The sequence below is a fragment of the Eutrigla gurnardus genome (genome assembly GCF_963514095.1).
Source record: "Eutrigla gurnardus genome assembly, chromosome: 2".
NCBI lineage: Eukaryota > Metazoa > Chordata > Actinopteri > Perciformes > Triglidae > Eutrigla > Eutrigla gurnardus.
This window is the reverse complement of record NC_139916.1, coordinates 26,176,432-26,196,104: the sequence shown is the minus strand read 5'-3', so window position 1 is coordinate 26,196,104 and position 19,673 is coordinate 26,176,432. Positions and strand designations below refer to the sequence as shown.

The following is a 19,673-nucleotide window of genomic DNA, read 5'->3' as shown; positions in this document are numbered from 1 at the left end:
ATTTTAAGTGGGGGCTTGCATCCCCGGGGTGCCTGAGAGAGATAAGATAATTGTTTTGTTTATGTTCATCATAGCTTTCACTCTTCCAACCAGCCACCAACTTCATCTCTCTGAATAAATGTGTATTTAAATGGAGGTCTGGGAAGTGACAAACTGTGGGGATCAAACCATGACATGTATGGGATGCAGGTCTCCAGCTGGCCAGAAGGGGTCTGCCATGTCCCAGTCATTTCTCGAGCATCTAATGCTGCCTTCACGTGCTGGCGAAAATATAGGACTTTCTTACTTTGCAACACATTGACAACACCACAGTGGAAACCTAATATGACATGATATGATTTCACCTGAACAGCGTAAGTTTAGTCTGACTATGATGTGAGAGTGAACACAGATGATCCTCTGGAAGTCAAGTCAAGTCAAGTCATCTTTATTTATATAGCACCTTTCATACATATAAGAATGCAGCCCAAAGTGCTTTACATTAAAATAAAATGAAATAAAACAACCCCCCCCCCCCCCCCCCAAAGGGACCATACCATGGCCATAAAGGACTCCTCAACTCCCCCAGGAGGATGGCACCCCCGCAGGCAGGCCAGACACTGAGCTCCCAGAGTGGAGGGCCCCCATGAGGTGAACAATGGAGCTGGAAACTAAGAGACAATAAATAAAATAAATAATAAAAGAAATGAAAAACCTCCTAAAACAACATAAATTAATGTTAATATGAATTACTGAAAGCAAAACAAAAATAAATAAGTAAATGAATAATAAAGGTGTTTCCCTGTTGCCGTTCAGAATACAGTGATACGATAAGGTAAGATAATAATAATAATCCTTTATTCGTCCCGACGGTGGGGATGTTTACAGTATCACAGCAACAAAGAGGATAGTGCAACAACAGAACAATTATAATAAATAAGTAGGTAACAGTGAAGACATAACTAATACATAGACAGTATAACACTACGTATAAAAATATAATAAAATATTGTTAAATATTGTGACTTTTCACACACAGTCTCACACACACACACACACACACACACACACACACACGCACACACACACACACACACACACGCACATGCAAATCAACATCACCTTGTTTGCTTATCCCCTGAGAAATGCTGTTAACTAGTCTGTTTACAATGTCTTTGTTTTCCTCTTGTATTTTGTGTTGTATACTGTCTTTTTGTCTTGCAATAAAAAAATGTATTTAAATTTTAAAAAGGACAGCGATGCAACCCACAATGCATTGATGGCTTTTTAGAAACTGCAGTGTTTATTTCCTCTCTATATGTATGTCAACATATACATTGTCCTCGTTGATCTTTTTCGAAAAGCTGGCTATGTACGTTTTATTTCATGAGCACTGCACGTACACGCTGCTTTCTAGTTTGGTTGTAGAAAATACGAGGAGCCCCTGAAGGCAGCGTGATATACCCCCCTTTGCCAAACCTCTTTTGTACGCCTGTGGAGAGCTGGGAGCGCAGCACCAAACCATTCCCACCACTGCTCACCGGCTACATGTGGAGGGAGAAACCTGCCCAGCACAACCAGCCCGGGAAGAGCAGGGAAACAAACCGGAGCATTACTTTTTTACTGCAAGGAATAACGCGCGGGTGTTTTTTTATTTAAATAACGAGGTGTTAGTTGTGTAAAGTAGTGAAAGTTGGATGCCTGAGAGGACATTTGCAAGTGTGGACGGGACGACAATGGAATGTGTGATCTGGTAACCTCGAGAAACGGCGTCTTCTGTCCCGGCTGGTCTGTGTGCACCGGCTGCGGACCGGTTGGATACTCTGAATGAAAGCGGTGAAACGCGGTGGCCTCGCTGAAAGCAGGAGTACAGCAGCGGGCAGAGCAAGTGGCCGGAGAGTCGTCCACAGGGCAAGGTGAGTCTGCCGCTGTAGTCCGCCTCTACTCGACTCAACACACTCTTCTTCTCATTCACGTCAGCCACGCGTGCGTGTGTTTCTCCACTCGTTTCCCTCTAAATGACCGAGTCTCTGTCACGGGAATGGCAATACAGATTAAAGTTGTGACGTTATTTGAACAACTTTTCCACTCCAACATCCTCGTGTGTGTGTGTGTGTGGTTTAACCCTCGCCCACTCTGTTTTCATTCAGGCTTTTCGCTCATTAACTCGTTAGCTGGTTGGTTAGTTAGTTAGTACGTTAGCTAAAGCCAAGTTAGCATCTTAAAGCGCGATAACTGGAGTTAGCTAACTTATCCAGTACGCGTCGTTAGCGCCTAGCCGTAGCTATCACTAACGTGTATGGTCGTGTACGCGGTGTGAGCGACATTAACGGTATTTTAAAGCATACATGCCAGTCTGGCTCTAAACTACTTCACCACCTCCCGGCCAAAACAAGTTGCTTTTTACATGAAAGTAGTCGGGTTTATTTGCTACAACACCACACCAATGTGTCATGTGCACACATCATGCATTTCATTTAATGGACTGATTTTTCGTCCAAACAAACCAACATCATAATTGGTCGTCTTTTTCTATTGATATTCTGTTCACGGAACATGCGCAGTGTGCCTCAGACAATCAGTCCGCAATCAAGGGTGATTGTTCTGTCAGGAAAGCATTAGATACGTAATAATAGTCCCATCAAAAAATACCCGGTATAAGAACGAAGACGGTGCAAGTTAATTCAAGCACTCAGAAATGACCAGGGGGTCCATGGGTGGTGGCTGACAATTGAAGATGAAAGTTCAAATGCGGGTCTCGATGTCACTTTTTAAATATTTAATTTAAAACAAGTGTCATGGCTGACAGTCCATCACAGGGGCTTCCAGTGAGAGTGTGTGACCTTTTGTGTTTTTGTGTCCCATGGGTGATGGTCTCCTCATAGTGAAGAGACCATCTGCTCCTTTTGCCTCATTACAGGATTGGTGGCTTACTATAAACCAGGAAATGAGATGGAATATCCCCTGATGATGATGATGGTGGTGGTTCATTGGTGGTATTGGGAAATCTAGGGTGTGCCAGACATTGTGCCTGCTTGGTCCTGAACACGCTCACTTGTTGGAGTTACTTTTAATTGCATAACAGAGGAAGTGTAGCCACACATTTGGAGCATTGTAACTGATTTTGGGAAATTCTCCCCATTTCAAGTTCTATGATGAAGATAGTCTGCAGCTAGTCGAGTGTGACAAGAACAAGTAAAGCTTTCTATTGCTTCCTCAAAATAAAGAGGTTCACGTCAGATTATGAGTGTTTGCAATAAGAGACAATGTTTAAGTGGAGTCTCGGAGACTTACGTGGAGCACATGCTTTCATTGAGCAGATAGCAAACACGTTCTGTACTTGTACCTGGATAAAGTCAGGCACAAGGACCCAGAGCTTGTAAAATTACCTTAAGTCCTGCGTATAAATGCCATCATTATGGCGTGCACGTTTGACCTTTTCTAAAGGCATGACCTGCGTTCACCTGAGATGGAAAAAATGATCAATGGAGAGGATTTTTAGATTTTATCATTTCATTTTGGAAAACTTCCAGGAAAAAAAGATTATACTGGCATTTTAATGGAAATAACAAAGAAGAATTTCAACTTTTTTGTTCTATCAGTGCAATAACAAAGGAATATTGAAGTCCAGCTGTGTCCAATCAGCGTTGATGGTAAATGTGGTTGATTGAAGCAATCAAATCCTCAGTGATTCTCTATTGATGCAGAAAGTCGAGTTTGCAGCTGGAGTTTGACGTGACAGTGAAGTCATTGGATGAAACGTGTTTCAGCTTATATTTCTAGTGTCCTCCTCTGAGTAGCCAGGCCGTTAAAAACAGAATGTCCTGTTCTTTGCTTGTATAAGAACCAGTGAAAATGACATCCCAAAACCCGAGTGCAGAGGAAGTTATGGAGGAGGATGTGTTTAAGAGTTCGGACTGACTATGATATTCAGCTGTATTTATTAGAGCCAGAGTATATGGCTGGAAAGAGAACGAGGCTGCGGCTGCATTAGCCTTGCAAGAGGATATGACTCGCGGGGACCCCCTGGGTGTCAAAATCTTGCATGCAATGCATCCTGTTACCTGTAGGCACTGCCGGCGTGACTCTGCGAGCAGGAGAACTCAGGTTTCTGGGTAAATATAGCACACATTAGGGAATGTATTGCTTCAGTCGACTACATTTACCGTCAACACTGATCGGACATCCACATAAGATGCAGCAGATTTCCCTTTTAAAGGGCCAGTTCACCCCAAAATCAATTTATCAATCTAGATTGTTTTGGAGATGTCGGCCGTAACACTCAACACTGAACTAAAACACATTCTTGCAAGGAATTAATTTGTGTGTGACAGCAGAGGTGGTAAAGTGCCTCTCCAATAAACAAGATTCCCCTCACAAATTCTGCCACAGTCAAGGTGCCAAAGGTCAGAAGGTGACAAGGGGGGTTGGGTGTCGACTGCTCTTGTTTTCCGTGTCTGGCAGCTGGAGGGACTACAGGAAGCATGTGGTGTCAAAGCCTTTCATCGATTTGTCTCGTTTAGCAGCCGTTGTCATTTATGTTGTTATTCTGTTAATGAACAGGTGGGGAGACATCAAGGACGGACTGACGGTTTGATAAACTGACTGGCTGGGGACGATCATCAGCCTCTGTGTTGATTAAGTGTCTGTGTCATTGCAAGGTGCCAAGTCAGCTGTGATCTAGAGAATAATAAGGTTCAGGTTATGCTCAAACAGAGGTGTTGTGTGACATAGTCGGAAATGGGAAGTGTTTACAGCTGTTTGGAAAGCCAGCCATCGTACAGAATATTGTGAATCAGGTCAAAAAACTGGCAATGAGTTGATGGCATTGCATTTCAGTTATCGGGGATATCGTCACAAGTGAATTATAAAAACTGTCGAGCTCTACCAGTATGGTCCACTTCATCTCGTATCTTAGAAGGTCAATTGACTTAATTTTCTTAAAGGGTTATTATGGGCCAAAGGTGACGGCCACCAGGTGAAGTCAGCTGACGGGAAGTCTATACAGTAAAAGTCTGTGCGGGTTCTTTGGAGGTCAGCTGAGACGGGTACGGTCAAGCAGGGATGTGAGCGCTCTGCTTGCCCGGTGGGGGTCGGGGGCTCCTCCTCTCCAATGGCCAGATTAAATACTCAATTTAATTATGTCACTGAGCATTAAATCAGTAACCTTATCAGACTGGCCTGGCTGTTTAATGGGGCTTTGTGAGCCAACAGATGCACCAAGATTAGAAACAATATGCTGGTAGTGCAAAACCTCGAGCAGAGGGATAAAAGATGGGCACAGGATGTGATAGGAGGTGCCCCTCCTGCTAGATACCAGCAGCAGCACGCTGTAGGACGCCTCATGATAGCAGCCATTTTAACACAATCTTGTGGTGCCCTGTTACTCTTCACATGCCACTCCAAATGTAGTTTTTTTGGGGTGGGTTGGTGGGTTATTATTATCATTAGAATGATTATTAAAAGGATTATTATAAATATTATTTCCTCATGTCAGATATTGGACATTTTTCCTGACTATATAGAGTTTCATAGTCATGAAAAATGAACAATAATTATAAATAAATGAACGAGTTTTCATTCATAGCAAGCAGCAAAATCATTTGACTTAACTGCTGTGCATGCTCACATCCCGATGTAGATAAGGCATGCATCATGCATTACACTGTGTGTATTTTGTGCTCAACGTTTCCAAATAAACATAAACAAAGATAGCTGGGAGTAAATATAGTCTCATCTAAGGACAGTACGGTATGTGTATCTCAAAGTTTCTGTTGTTAATAATTTGTATACTTTTTATTACTATTTGTAATACATAATTCAATGCATGCTCTGTAGTGTACTGTACATTTGTTCACATTTGTAGATCCAAACATTAAGATAAAAGTAAAAGGACAACTCCAAGGGGGTGACTGTTTCTTGCATATTGATGTAGAGTTTCAGGCTGTTTTTAGAGGAACCCCTAGAAGTCGCAGCAGCATGAATATGTGAGGGTTTCCAGTCTTTCTGTGCTACTGGGTAAGCTGGTAGGAGGAGGGCTGCTGTGCCTGGAAACATAAAACACTCGACTGGCTGTTCTCACATTTTGATTCACTGGGATCTCTGCTCATTGCTTACAGTGAACATTACAACTGTAAGCCCCGTGCTGGACAGCAGGAAGCCCCGGTCTGTGTGTCCATTCTCTGAATCAGCAGAGCTTTCATTTTTTTTTGGGGGGGGGGGGGTTCTTTGATAGCAAGGACCGTGCTTACACTCCTCAGGATTCTCTGAGGATTTAATTAGACTGGGTAGCGTGTTCATTATTCAAATATGTAAATGGGGACCCAGATATATGCAGAGCTGTGCCGAGGATTGTAAAATAGATTGGAGTGTTGAAATCTCTTTGAAGCAGCAAGTGAAGTGATCTGTACGAGTGTGAATTATTAACTGTTCTGGGTATGCTGCATGCCTCCGCCACATGCTGCTCGTGCTGTCTGTGTGTGTGTGTGTGTTTGCTCTACAATTGTTCCGTCATGAATGAAGCCTGTTTGTTTGCCTAAGGTCAGTGTTGAAGCACGAGAACACGTGATGTGATGGTTTACCCGAGCCTCATGGGCTAGAACTGGACTCACTGACTAATGTCATTGACATTCATTAAACTAGAAGGGATTTATCTGTCAAACATTTAACTGAGCATGAATAGAATGAATAACTCAAAAAACTCCAGGTGGTAAAAGTATACTCTGGTCTCATTTAGAACAGCGAGCGTAGGATCCACACTAAATGTTTGCCAAAGTAGAAAAGAGGAAAAGTACATACATAGTAAGAGAAAGATAGAAAGCAAACAGAAAAGTATTGAAAACATTTCAGTTCAGTAAATGTGGCGGTACACTTCAGCAGAGCCAACAGAAAATAGAATGAAAGACGTTTGCAACACACATTAAAACTGGATCGATAGAGGCCTTTGAAATGCAACGGCAAAGCTCATTTAGTGGTTTGAGTGCCGGAGTAAAGGGAAAGTGAGTCTGTACGTTGCGTCGTCAATTTGTGTTTGTTTTTTCAAAAGGGAAATTAACCAACACCTACTATAAACGATACGCTTTTTAAGACAACAAAAGATGGCACCACTGAGTTTCCATCTTTCTGAGATCAGCTGAGCCAAGCCTAAAGCTAACCCTGTCTGTCCCTGTCTACATCTGAGCTCATTTTGGACTTTATCCGGCACCTTGAGGCTAATTGAGACTGTTGTATTGGGAACCGTTCATTATACCGATCAGAAATTAAATATCATTTCTAAGAAACAAAGTTGTTGATATTTGGAACTCAGCCATAAACGGACAGCTGTAATCATATATAATTATAATATTGCATAATATTGCGGATGTCTTCCTCACATCCTGTCCTCACTCTCACATTCTCCATAAGTCACTCCCTCTAGAAAAACCCAAGCAATTTCACCCAGTCCTTCCTTTCTCCAATTCATCGCTCCAAGCTCAACACTCGACACTTTCCTGAGCTCTCGTTTTCTCAGTATTCCCCTCGTGGCTGCATTCATGCCTGTGCTCCCGTATCATTTCCCCTCTGTCTGTGGAGCTGAAGCAGCCGTTTGTAGAGGGCCCTCGGAGAAAAGAGGCCTGGCTAGTGAGATAGGGTGACATGGATGAGAAGAGCTTTGTCATTCAATTGTGATGAGAAGATGACACCTGAGGAAGGTGAGGGTGGAGGGAGGACTGAACACACACCGTTGTTCTTCTGTTCTGAGGTCCTTCACTGGAAGACCAAAGCTCCTCTACCTTTAACCTAAACCATAGTCTTCTGTCTTAAAGCAAGCTAAATCAGGGCCCTAATTATCAACCCAGATCAATGCAGACACACGTTTCGATAGATTGATTCTGTACTTGGCTTTGTGGACTCTCTCTTTCACTGTCATTTTCTTGCAGTCTTGTTATTAGTAAATGGAGCTGGGTATCAGAGATGGTGGCATCAGACGCCAAACAAGTTTTTTTATCTGAGCTAGACCAGCAAGGATTTGGTTAAACCAGATCCCCATTGTTCTCTGTGAAGTTAGCTGGAAGTGATGTAATGTTGCCACAGGTGTGTTTCATGCGTAGTGAGCACTGCACCAGACCCCGTTTATTATTTTATACGCTAGATTGCTTCACAGCAAGCGGTCATCAACCAGCTTTAAGAGTGACGTATTCTCTTTTTAAATAAGTTCTGTGTGGTGTGGATCTGATTTATGCCAATGTTAAGAGCTTCATGTGGATTTAGAAAAGGGACTGATGATAAATAGTTGGAAAATCAACTGATATTTAAATACACTGTAAAGTGTTAAATTAGAGAACAGTTACATCTATAGATTATACATAATTTCTAGATAAATGGTCTACTGATTAGGCTGAGGTTTGCATTTGTGCAACATCTCAGAAAATGTATCATTGTGGTATTGAAGCAACATGAAGTAGATTATATAGCTACTTTAACCCAAACAATTCACATCATATAGGAGTAGCCTATGTTGTATAGAGATAGGACTTGTGTTTCTGAAAGAAAAGCTGACAGTAATGCTGTGGGAACCACTATCAAAGCAGATTTCTAAACAGTAGCACACAAATGGAGGTAGTTTTATTTTGATGATACACTTTGATATGCTAATAGAGATGAACCCCTTTGATGAGAAATGCACATTATCATGTAGCCGAGTTCTGCTGAAGATTAACGCTTTGAATAACAGTGTCATGGGTCTATAATACTGTCATATTGATAGAACTGGGGCCAGCAACTAATTTGACTACTACTCTATAGAGTGCTTTTATAATTTAATTATAAATGTGTAAAAATAACCCTTTTTTATGACCCTGCCTAGGATTAGTAGATTCTTCTTTGTGTTTCCATTGAAGTGTGCAAACTTTTAGAAACATTTAGGATATCTTGTGTTAAAAGGCAACAGCAGGGCCAGGTATACTATGTCATGTAATTATATTGTTGTTTAGTTGGCGAGTGCAGCTAATGTTGATCTGCTTCTACATTCCCAATGACCAGGTCGGTGGCCTGAAATACTCTCTTCAAACCACTTTGTAGTGTTTGCCCCACTGTACACATCTGCATGGTGGGGCAAGGCTCTATTCACTTGGAGCTGGTCTTTTTTGGTTTCCCATTCCCATAAAGTTGTGCCTGGTAGTGTTCTGGTGACTGAACCGATACTAGAAGGTGAGTGAAACCACTGCAGACCACTGATTGGCCAGTGGTCGCCTCTTCAGCTGATCATTAACTTGCTCACAGGGTGCTGTGGTTGAAGTACTAACAAGCCGCCCAGCTGCAACAATAACTGATACAACAGCTTGAGTCCATCATTTCTCGTCAGCTGCAGCGTATGTGGAGAAAAGTCCCCAGATCACCCGTCCAGGAGAGTTAGCATCCCCGATGTTGTGTGCATTGTCGTGGTGGACACATGCAGACAGTAGGTCTCCATCATCATCATTTAGCTGTTAGGTTGTAACAGTGGATAACAGTGGAAATGAAAGCAGAACCTGTGAAAATGGCTACATGTGAAGTTGTGAAGTTCCTACAGTGGAAAGGACTGTGTGAACGCATCACACTGCACCACGCTGGAAAATGGCTACATGGTAAAAGCTGGCAATATAGCCACTCCACAAAAACATCCGCACTCCCAACATCTGAAACTCCGTCTCGTTGTCACCGCTTTAGAAGTGCATGAATGCCCCGCACGTGATTCTCTGCATGAGAAGGAAAGGTCAACACATTGTTCTTTCACTTTGGGCTGGGTATGCCTTTTAGTTTTTGGGAAGCTGATCCACAAAGTGTAAACAAGGTGGGAGTAGACAAAATACACGGAGGTTTGGTGGTTTCTTTTTACTGTCTGCACCTGCACATTCCTGTACATACTCCACGGGGATGCTGTAAAATGTCGTATGCATGTGATAGTGTAGGAAGGTTTTTGGCTTGTGGACACTTTTTCCTCTCCTGGGTCTTTGCCCCTTAGGAAGGGTGGTCTGCACATCTTGTACCCCGTTCTTCTTCTCTCTGCAGGGGGGGAAGAGGGAAAGTGCCCTGCCTCCTTTTGTTTCTTTTGTCGAAGAGGAGGCTGAAAAGACCAGCCAACCAGAGAGGGATTGTGAGAAAATTGTGGGGGTTAGAGAGGTGAAGGCGTACCTCGAGGAGAGAGGGAGAGGAGGATGACAGCGTCTCCTCCCCTGTCTGTCAGTTGGAGAACAGCTGGTGTTTGCTGCAGACTTCCTTTCTGTCTCCTCAGAGGAAGGACAGGTGAGTGGGTGTGGCTGGAAAGGGAGTGTCCACCATCTGGAAGGTAACCTTGAGTGTCCAGGCTTCGGCATCCAAACAGCTCGTTTGAACTTAAGCTCTGTGAAGTTACCTGGAAATTCAATCACGCATTTGTAGATGTTGATACTCTGCAGAGAAGGGCAGGTTTTGGGACCCGTAAGTGTTGTGAAATCGCTCTTACTGAATTGTTCTTTGCATTGCATGGCTGCAGTCAGACAGGTGGCTATTCATCCCGGATTATGATTTGATATGAATGGACTTAAGCAGTGCGCTTGAAAGTGAATATCATTTACATGACGTCAGGCTTTGCCTTTTGACTCCAGAGGCAACAATGTAAGAGGCATCTGCTGTAGTGACCAGCCACGTTTTTTCTTCTTACTTCGTGTGAGTGTGTGTGTGGCTTTTGATGGCACGCAGACAAGCGTGAAAGGCGGCATTTTGAAATACCGACAGCTGACTGTTGCCAAGTGGCAACCATGAAAGCTCTTGGAGAACAGTGAGCACTCAGTTTCCCTAGAAACGCCCTTTTTCACAAGACTGCTCCCCCTAAATCGACTCACCCCTCCCTTAACTCCCTTGAAACGCCCTTGGGGGAGGGACCCTCCATCCTGGGAAACGGGGGGGTTGCTATGGAAAGCCCAAGACGAATGTTGGACAGGCGTGTTAAAAGTTCAGGACCTTGGCCGGCTGTTGGTGGACTCCACTAGTACAGGGAACCAGGGATGAAACGACCGTACCTAGCTTTAGGTATGCAAGCTGGACATCCAAAGAAGCCATGCCCTTTGAAATGATGTAGTGGGCTTTTAAATGGTCTCATTAGCAATGGTCATAAATTTTCCCAGCCTCGAGTCATCAGTAATCTGTCAGTCATAGTCAAATTGAAAATGACAAAATTGATGTTTAAAAAGGATTTAGCCCAGCAGGCATCACATCATTTTATTTTGCATTGCATTCATTGTAATGATGAATCTATTAAATATTCAATTGCTTCCAAGAAATGACACCATTGACGCCATCACACGTTACCAGAGCTCAAAGTTCAGCGTACACATTTCCATTTTTCTCAACTTAAAAACTTAAGACCATAAAAGCTGGAAGTCCTCACGCCATTAACTGTTTGGTATTTTGAATTTGATAAATGACATTTTTGTCTTGACTGTTTGCTGTCATTGCTAACCATGTTATTCTGGTAAAGTGTGACTTACTTGTCCCTTACAGACCGTAGACCGGATCCTCGACAGAGCAGTATTTTTACAACCTGCCTATCATGTGTCTTCTTACCATGACACTTCCTGTTGATTCACTCTCCCAATGGGGTCGGGGGTCACGACCCTCTGTTATCCTTGCATTGACACGGTACTCCCTCAACAGGAACTATTTTCTCCCACCGACGCTTTTAACGGCACAGAGGTACTCGGACTCGCGTTGAAATGTATGAATATGCAACTGCATCTGTGTGTTTGTGCATCAGTGTGTAAATGCCCCACAGTGTTTCCTGGCAACCTTTGCCACTTGCTGGTAAGCTGAGCTTGTGGCACACAGTGTCGCAGTATACAGGCTGCACTGTTGCCCCCACTGGGTCGGATTTACAAGGCTTTTTGATTTAGACATTCCTTAAGCTGATCTGAAATTTTGGTTCCGTTCTTCGTTTGCTGGACTGTAATCCTGGTGCATAAAACCAGAACCGCACTGTGCGACTAATTCAGTCCACAGTATGTGCTGTTTGTGTGTGTTTGTGTGTGTTTGTGTGTGTGTTGTAATGTAATGGCTCACAGCATACTAGACTTCTGTGCGTATACCAATGAGCCTTAGGGCAGCTTTCATAAATAACACTCTCTTCATGTTATTAATGGAGAGCTTAAGGGTTTTTTCCCTTGCTTACCAGGAATAATCTTTTCCACCCGCTCAACCTCAGTATCTTTAATCTGGCTGCAAATGAACCAGGCCTCTGTTTCCAGGGTGTTGGAGCTCTCTGAGGGAGGGTGGTGGTGTGAGTGTGTATGTGTTGGTGAGTTGTTCACCCCACCTTCCAAGCTCATGTACCTCAAACAGCTGTTAAGTACAGTGGAAATCGCTTCTATGGATCCATAAGCTTGGGACAGAATCACTCATATCTATGCTATTCAGTGTACATTTATAAACATGGCAAAATATGGAAACACATTGTAAAACTGAAGTGCACTGATTCATTTTTCCTCTGATGCTTTGTCCTGTGGTACCTGCCTGTTTTCTCTGGGTGGCTCCATGAAGCACACTGACATCCTGACGGGCAAAATTAATTTTCTCTCAATGAAAAACATTTGCGCCCAGGGAAAGCACCTGTGGTTGGAGCTGCCCCCATCCAGTGAATTGACGTTGCCCGGTCACGTAAGGCCTCCAGACTGGATCAATCGTCAGCTGGCTCGGTGCCACTACAGCACATGCAGACGAATGGCACCCACCTCCCCACTGCTGCTCCCCGGATGAGCAAAGAGTCCCGGGGTTGCACCAAATTCTGTGACCCATCAGATTCTGGTCCCACAGAGGCAGCTGTTGCAAATGTTATGTATGTTTGTTGTTTAAAAATGGGCAGAAAGATATGAGTATATAATTTGGATAATTTTGGATAACATTACCATGAATTTTTTTGGCGATACTCCTGGATTATAATTATCTTTCTACATAAAAACTATATTCAGTGAACATATTCTTGAGGTCTAAAACGGAGGATTGTGTGTCTGCTTGACTGACAAGTAAAGTCTTGTCTACCTCTGCCTGGATTTGTGAGTATGATCCACCAATGTTGCCTTGCAATGGTGACCGCTGTGGTCACAGAATGTAATGGGTCACAGCATTGGCTGTAACACCGGCAAAGTGGGGTCATCTGCATGCACGGCCAACACTGCAGTGACACGGTGCTGGGAAAAGGCAGTGAGTCAGTAAATAGTGAAGCTGCCCATTACATTAGTACATTTATTCATGTAATAAAATTAAATCATATCAATTGCATGATAATCTGCATGGGAAGGAAAGGTTATAATAATCAGCTGCTTATAGTGATTTGCAATTTGATCCAGACAGGAAGCATAGGATAACAAAAACCTTGGGAGATCATGTGTTACCTGATATACAGCAGCTATGGTTCAACTGGAAGCAATTTGTTAGCAACGGTTACTCATGACTACATTCCTTTATCCTTTGTATTTATTTGTTGTGAAAGTTTGCATTTCTTCTTCACCCTCTCGCTGTTTTTTCTCCTCCTGTTCTGTCCTGACAGTCAGTACACTGTCTCAGGCCATCAGCCATTAACATTCCTTCCATTGAAACGTCAGCACAGCCCAAGTCCTTGGACCTGATAAAACCGGACCCCCCCCCCCCCGTTTCAAACTGAAACGCTCTTTCTAGAGATTCTATTTGCATATGATGGTGAAACGGGATCGGCAGGCGGGAATGAATTTGACTTGATCGTTGAAATAAATCTCCAGCTCTGTGCTGCTAAATGTTGCAGATTGATCGTTGAAATTAATAGCTGATGACCTTCTTTAGCTCTGTGCTGCTAAATGTTGCCGATTGATGGGTGGATGTGAGTCCGACCTGTTGCACCGCCATGTTTCTACAGTAGTCTGGAATAGACAAACTAAACACTGGCTCTAGAGAGAACCTTTCATGTTCTCACGTTACCTGAAGGCCAGCGGCGTTCTCCAGCAGGCCTGTGAAACCGTGGTACACCAGCCGGCGTCTGACTTCCCTCTCCCTCAAAGTAGGGAGGCAAAGCGGTGTGTAACTGTTTAAAAAGAATAATATTATTCTATAATAATAATAATAATTGTAATGCGCTTTGATATTATTTGTCCACATTTCCAGTGGTTGTTGCAGACGTTTGGAGACAGTGAAGTGTGGTGAAACAGACTGCAGGCCAACTCCCAACAGTGGAAACCAAACACACAGCACTGCTGCAGTAAAATTTAAAATATCATCATTATTGCCTGAAATAAATATAACAAAAAACAGTTTTGTATGCCTATAATCTACTTGGCTTCCCCTCATTTAGTTTCTCTTTGTGTACACGAAGAGCAGGGCAGTAAAGTGTTGGTGGTTTACCTCATGCATTACTCAGCAGGAACGACGATCAGCGGAGGGAGCCGTAAAAGTTTTACAGCACAAACTCGCCCTCCTGTTTTCACATCATTTCTGTTTTACAGAAACACATTAGACATTGTTTCCACTGGAGAAGCTCAGACTGATTGTTAATGATCATGTTCCCTAAATGTCACTTCCTTTGAGCTTGTGTTCCAGTCGTCTGCTCGTCTGTTTTTAATGATGTGTAATACTTTCAATTTCATATAATAGCTAGGACTTTAGGTTAGGTTACTCTGAATACACCTCTCATTAAAGCCCACAGGGGTTTTTGGGCTATTTGGGCTCCAGTTGAAGGGAGGCGGTGCCAGGCTGAAACACACTTTCTTGGTTTTTCAAAATAAGAAAAGAAACAAACAACGTGACAGTATTACAAAACAAAAAAATATATATTCGTATATACACGGAATATAAATGATAGTTGCATACCATGAATCTGTAAATAAGTAACAAAATAATTAAGTCAAAGGTTAGTCTCTCTCTATTCATCCAGCCATTCATCACCCAGACTTCCCCCCTCTCTTGTAGTACTTCACACATATCTTCATTTTCCATGAAGTAAATGAAAGTCCCTGTTTGGAGGCGCCCACACACTCTCAGTGTCCAATCAGCCAAAAATAACCAAAATACCAGAGCAGGTATGTATGTATCTGAGCTGTTAATGTGCCCTCTCAAAAGAATACTTAACTTTAATTTATTGGCTATTAAAGAGGTGTGATGTAACACTTCCTGGTAGTCAACATGTTGCACAATATATTCCAGTTTGTAACCAAAGTCCCTGGTACTTTTTTCTAAAATAAGTTTAGTGTGACCATATTTGGTAGCAGGGACCCAGTGTCAGGACTTCCATATTCACGATTCAGTCACATCAACAACACACACACTTCTACCATCCAGGCACACGTGGCGATGCTTTTGATGCAGCTCATTCCCCTCATCAGTGGTGTTGAAATCACTCACTCATTCACTCCTCCCTACTCACTTTCCACGGAGGTCTATAGAGACGACTATAGTGACCTCGCTATAGTGTACAGACATGTATTGTAATAAATACATATTATACGCTATTTTATTGAGTTGCCTCTTACCAAAACGCTGTGGGTGAGTTTAAGCTCCCAAGGAAAGCAGTGATGCTATGTGTATGTCCAGAGCTTTTATTGTGAAAGGTAAGAACAAAAGGAGAGGTATAGAGAGGCAAAGTCCAGTGTCCAACGTGGGACCTTAACGTCGCTCCTCCTCAGTCCAAATATGGTCACTTCAGTTCACTGGTCACAAAAATTCCAAGATGGCGACAGCCAAAATGCAGAACTCGAGGCTACAAAAATATAGTCCAGAAGCCAGTGGGTGACATCACGATGACTACGTGCAATTCTTATATCCAGTCTTTGTATTAAATATATTGTTTCTCTACTCCCATATGTCTGCCATTTTCCTTCAGTGCAATGCATGATGGTACATGATAGTGAGCATCAGTTGTTCTCCACTTTTCAAGATGAATAACGGGATACTTTTAGTCCACTATAGAGGATATATAAATTCTTACTATACATTCAGACAGCACTATAATGTGGGTAACTCACTCTCGACCAGCGAGTAGTGAGTGATTTCAGACTCAGTCGGTGTATGGTCCTGGTCCAGGTTCTGGTTCAGGTTCAGGTGAAACCATGTTAAAGGCTCCTCATCTTCATCAAGCTAATCTCTTGTTTTGGTCCCTTCCTTCCTTGATGAATGAATCAGACTGCTCTGCCATGTGAATGTAAATCCACATACATAATATTTTAAAACTCTAAATCTTCAGAAATCCTGTTGATTGACCAGTATGTCAGACTGGGATTTTAACTCCCAAAGCCCAGCTGAGTGCTTGGTCTATATCATACTGATGACATTATAGGGCCATAGAGACCGTGGTCTCCCCAGGCCGTTATCGATGACATGTTCAGTCTGCTGTTTATTGATCATGGACAACAAACTGATTACTATAACGACCCCATGACCTGATGTCCTGTGTAGTAGACAGTAATCAAAAGGTGATGGTCATTTAGGTCTCATTTGTGTTACTGCCCGACTCTAATCTCAGCTAGATTTCATTTGTTAACGTTTGCTTTTTAAATCTTGGTGAGCTTCAAGAAGTCTTTAATTCAGTTTCAGCATTTGCAGCTCATGAAACAAGCAGTTCCCACATGGATTTTACTTGACGAGAAAAGCAGATTACAGGTGTTGACGGCTAAAGAATTGAGCAATCCTCTCAGAAAGGGGACCATAATCTTGCCGTAAATCTCTGCTCCTCCTGTTGATCTTTTTTGCCTGACATGGAATAATCTGGAATGCCCTTTTTCCTTTCACTGTGTATTATATTGAAATCTGCAATCGCGTCAATATTTCAACAATATGATATTGTGCTTTGTGTAATTGCTACCTGGATGGTATTGTGGCACCCTGAATGTCTGGGTCACCTTTTGACCTCTGTTGCCCCTAGAGTAGTGTTATTATAGAGCTGCCGCACTGCTAATGCCAATAAATCCTACACGCTGTATCCCTTTGAAATACATTTAGTACAACATTTTGAGTATTTGGATTCAAAGCATCATAGTCATGCTAAAAGTAATAATCATTTACTTGACAAGCAAATTAAAAACTTTCCAAATTCCCTACCCTGTCTGTGAGTCAACCACTGTTAAAATCTTTAAGGTGTAATCAAAGTGGATAATCCTAACAATAGCCAGCAATTAGCACTAGCAATTAGCATAACCTTATTGAAAGGGTCATCTCGAATGTTACATTAAAAACAGTCGAGTGTGATTACATGTTAAGTATTGTAGCCCAAGTCCAGCAGTTCATGTGGTGCTTTTATGTTCTGTAATGAATTAGCACGCTAGCTAACTAGCTAGCCCCTAAATGAATAAAAAAGGACAACTTAATGCCTCAACAGAGAAAACTCCTGTGCTGTGATTGTAATGGTTATGGAAAATGAGCCCACTATAGACGTGATTTGGCGTGGCTCTTCCATCAGAGTCCCCATGCTTATAATAATGACCCAGTGCAACAATGATATATGTTTCATATATTTTGGAGAATAAAAGAGCTCTATGGCTCAGAGGAAGACTATACAGCAGGGTTTAGATAGTAGAAGATCAGCAGCCTCATCCTATAGACAGCTTAGAGCCTCACTTTCTCAAAAACAGAAGTGGCTGAAATAGAAGTGTCTGGGCTTGTGTGACCGGCATTTCATCAAATGTTGAAATGTTGGTGGCAGTCTTACAGTCTTGGCTGCCACTGCTCATTGAATGTAGTGGAAACACTGCATGGACGTGATGTGATGTTCTTCCCATAACTTGGAAGAAATTAAAATTACACAACCGTGCCCTGTAGTTAATTAGGCCCCGCTCTGTGTTTCCAAATCAGACCGATTAGGATGCAAGTCATCCATGGGTGGATTGACACAGCAGGAATGGTTTTATAATTACAGTTTGAAACATTATTTTTAATGCAAAGAAAAAATTCTACAGAAGAGTGTCTGGCCCGTTAAACAACATATTTTAGGCTTCGTGCGTTTGGCAGAGTGGCAGTGGGGGATATCCTCATTGATTGCCCCTGGGCCTTTCCTGCTGCTGCTGCGTATCCGATTCATTATCGAGCGTCATTCGAAAGCAAAAGAACAAGTTCACACTTGGTCCTTGCTCTACTTTGTGTGAATGTGAGGAACACAGCTTTTGGTGGTGCAGCTGAAGTTTAGTCCGCCTGCTGTTGATATTAGTTTGAGATCATCGTCAACAAATTGATTGCCGGTGGCCCCGGGCCACGCGGCTACAGTCTCTGTCTGCCACGTCCAAATCCGATTCACTGAGAGGACTGATGTAGTCTCTGTGTCTCTGCCGATGTGTGACGATGTCTGACAGGCGTGGCGGGGAACAACAGACTGGAGGGAGTGAAACCATGAGGCAGAGTTACAGCTAGAGTGAGCGTGGCTCTTTCCACTAATGCCTCCTCCATGCAGGAGAAGCCTTTTCAATCCACATTCAAGTCTTCATATGAGACTGCTGCAGCAGGAGACTAAAACACCTTTTCAATATAAGGCTCAAATAGATTTGGACTATCAGGATCGTTTTGACCCAGAGCAGCCTCTGTCTGAGGTGAACTGTTGTATAGCATCTTAACTACTGTTAAGCTAGTTTACTGAGTTTCCTTTTCATGGTAAGTGAGTTTCCTCTGGTAAACGGTTACACAATGTATATGTCTAGGGCTTTTATTGTGAAAGGTAAGAACAGAAGGAGTGGATCTGATCTGTGCTGCCTTTGTTAAGGTTGAAAGTTGTAATAAAGTTTGCCGTCGCGATTGGGACTACGGAGCTAAGACACTAAACTAAGGTGATTAACAGGGTGAGCACTGTGCCCGGGTCCAGCCCCACAGAGTTGCTATGCCGGAAGACTCTTAAGGCCTTTCCACTCCGTATTTTCGGTCCGACATTGTTACACGTTTAAAACCAAATATTTGATCCACCGTTAGCTTTTCAAACGGGTTCCATTTCCTGTTTTTTTTCTTCACATCAGGCTTCGTTGTTCAGAGCCACCATGAATGCAAATGTTTTCATCCAACATTTGATCAACAGATTCACTTCGTTCATTCGTCTCGTAGCACAAATCATTTTACGGTAAAGTAAGTAAGCTTCGTTCATGCTCCCTCATGTGGCCAAAAGTGGAATGGACATATAAATGTTAAATCAGGCTATGGAAGAAATTCTGCATTTGTATTTGGTGACCCTAATACAATCTCAGCTGTGGGTCTTTGGAATGACTGAAGTAACAAATACAGGGATGCAGAGTTGAAAGATGGATTGTAGGTGATTGTAGATCATCTTGGAATTGGGTGTGGTCGCGAAACAACCGATGTATGAAAGATTAGACGGTAGTGATTGTGCTGTAGGCAGCTAGCTTCTTCAGTCATTCACTAGCCCCTTGGGTCTAGTGCTATCGATTGCATCCACATACTTAATCTAGTTTTATGTTGTTGTATTTTAAATTTTTGTGATGAATAGTATAATAATTCAAACTTATTTAGGAGAGGAAACAAAGGCAACCAGTAAAAGTATTGCCCCCAAAAAAACATCCATTAAAGTTACTAGAGCAACTTTCTGGTGTACCGGTTTCCAGGTCAGTGAAAAGTGAGCACAGCCAGGTTTTGGCTGTGCTCACTTTTCGTGTCACCTCCTAATGTGGTTTAGATAATCTGAGGAAACTGTTTTGCCTTGTTGGGCTTCTTTGTAACAATGTTTCCAGATCCGAGCAATTACTTTTGTGAGT

The 19,673-nt window shown here is 42.6% G+C and overlaps 1 protein-coding gene across 1 annotated transcript in view; it reads left to right on the top strand.

Annotated features, from left to right (window-relative positions):
• The first annotated feature begins 1,489 nt into the window (after window positions 1-1,489).
• plxnb1b (plexin b1b) overlaps window positions 1,490-19,673 on the top strand; it is a 109,489-nt gene continuing 91,305 nt past the window's right edge. Inside the window, exon 1 of the mRNA XM_084039016.1 lies at window positions 1,490-1,895. The gene's annotated coding sequence lies outside the window, so the exon portion shown is untranslated. The remainder of the gene's footprint in view (window positions 1,896-19,673) is intronic.